Below are 2,704 nucleotides of genomic sequence, written 5' to 3' on the forward strand. Positions count from 1 at the left end.
GAAGACTATACCTCGTAGTAATACGACTAATAATTACCTATTACGCCTTAACCGTCTATAAGATAGGGGCTAGCCCCTAGTAAGGCCCCGTAACGGCACTTATAACGGTATAGAACCGGTACCTCCGATTAGTGGCCGGAGCCTATAAAGCCACACCGGTTAAGGTCCTTAAAAAAAAGACCTTTATCCCCCCCCTTAACCTATACCTCTTCAGCCTTAGTGCCCGGAAGGTCCGCCGGATATAAAAGGAGGGAGCTAAAGATAAGATATTAGCCGGAGTATATGCTGTAGTAAAAGCCTTAGCGGCACCGAGTCGGTATTATAGGACCTACACGGCCCTCGCGTGGATAGCCTAACTTAATGCCCTAATAACCTAGGCCGGGAATACGGCCCCGAGGAAAGCCCTTATAAGGGACTAGGGTCAAACCTAGGCAGAGTCACGGAGACTATATACCTACGCCGTAACGGTACTAAGCCGCCCCCCAATATAACGCTCCCTCCGGAAATATAAAGGACTTCTAAAGCTATAAAGCGCCGCACTTACCTAAATTAGATTAGAAAAGCTAGGCCTATAAGCCTTCTTAGTAAAAGCGAGGGTGCCGGGATTTCTAATAATGCGGTGCCCCTACGGTAATAGGGGGGCAGAAATAGCGGAGCACGTAATACTCTAGTACTAGGATATAAGCGAGGAAGAGCGTAAAGAGCTTTTCGGTGCTATAGGGAGACTACTCACGACTAAAGGAGATTTATATAACGTACTAAACTATAACACGGAAGCAGGGGTAGTTATAAGGTGGTTCCTATATTAGAAGAGACTTAAGGACTTCCGCCTCGCCCTTAAAGTTATAGAGGCCTACGAAAATACCCGCGATACCGAAGGGGGACCGTATCGGCGATAAGGTAGTATAACGACTAATTAATTATTAGGATAGGGGCCTTATAAGCCGGGACCCTAATAGTATCGACGTGGTATTATTATAACACCGATTAGCTCTTATCGTTATTACCTCCCTCGGAGGTATTAATACCGCTTTTAATATACTTAAGCCTAATAGGCTAGTTAGCTAATGCCGTTAAGGAGCCGTAGCAGGACCGGGGGGGAGCCACTTATAAGGTATTCTAGGATAAGGTCTATCTTACCCTCTAAACGTTTTATCTAATAAGATAAGTCCTATACCTTTACCGACACGGTACCGCTATAACCGCGACCGGAAGGTAACGCCCGGTTTAGAGCCCGGCTAACAGACCAGGACGCCGTCCTTAGGCGCTCCTTAGCCTATAACTTATTAGCGTAGAACCGCCACGGCACCGAAGGGGGATACCTACAATAGTAACACCCGCGCTATTAACGGCCTTTACCGCTATATACGCCTAGTAGATATCTATAAGGCGTTACTACTACTTCTTAGTAGCGGAGGGGACTTACCGAACTATTAGCTATATCTACCCCGACGTATATATAATACTATTACGGCACTAAGGCGACTTATATCCTTATAGGGACGGCGACTATTAGTATACTAATACTAGGCCGCGCTTATACCCGTAATATTAGCATAGGCTTTTATATTATCAGGGTAAGTGCTTAAATACTTACTATAATAAATATAACTACCCTATATTAGCGCTATAACACCACTGCGATAGTACCGGGCTATATACGGTATAATATAAACTATTCCGCGCTTATAGCGGCGGTTATTACTATTAGTATTAGTATTATTAGGAGACGATATCTACGACTATTAGCACGCTACTATTAAGGCACCGCTACACTATAAAAAGAACTTATATTATACTACTACTTTAGATCGCCTATTTATATATATAAATCGATACTATACTACCTAGTTAACCCCACGCCACTAAGCCACCGCGATATCACCTATAAACCACCTATAGTTAAAATAGGATAGGAATATAATAAGAAAAACTAAAAGGGTTCTCTAGTTAGTATAGGCCGTAATAATACACCTATAAGAACGTAAGTGGGAATAGACCGGGGAAAACCTATAACGAACTCGTTAGTGTTATAGGAGGAAGAGGGAGGTTTAAGGCACGAAGGCCTCGGGGGATATTAACTATCTAATTCTTATAACAGGGTAAGGCCCTATTCCCCCTACCTGCCGCCGGATATAGCAGGAACCCACCTAGGGGAGGCAGGAGGCGCCTACCTCCTTTACTCTCTTTATTACCCGAATAGAAGGAATAAAGGTATAATCCTCGAGGGATATAGTGAGCCCGAGGAGAAAGAGCCGCAGCTACCCTATAGCGGAAGCGCGGTAACACCCCCTTAGCCCCCGTTCCACCGATAGAGATTAGCCTAGGCTAACCTACCTAACTACTAGCCTACTATACTTCCCGTTAGCTACCGGCCTAAAGGTAAGATCCAGATACGTAATAGGGACGAACCGGAGCTATATCGGCCCCGTAGCGGCACCTCTCCACCTAAGGAAGTGTATAGAGGTTTTCCCCTGGTTTTACCCGGGTTTTCCTCTCTATAGCCACCTAAGAAGGACCGTATAGCCTAGAAAGGCTCCTATAGATAGATTAGTTAGGATAGCGGAGTAAGATTAATAATAATAATAATAATAATAATATTAATATTAACAGTCCTACAAGCCTGCTATCGCGGCGCGTTATACTAACTAATAGTATTTCTTAGTTTTCTATTCCTAATTTCATTATATAGTTCTAGTATATA

Source organism: Sodiomyces alkalinus, assembly GCF_003711515.1.
Source record: "Sodiomyces alkalinus F11 unplaced genomic scaffold SODALscaffold_13, whole genome shotgun sequence".
Taxonomy (NCBI): domain Eukaryota; kingdom Fungi; phylum Ascomycota; class Sordariomycetes; order Glomerellales; family Plectosphaerellaceae; genus Sodiomyces; species Sodiomyces alkalinus.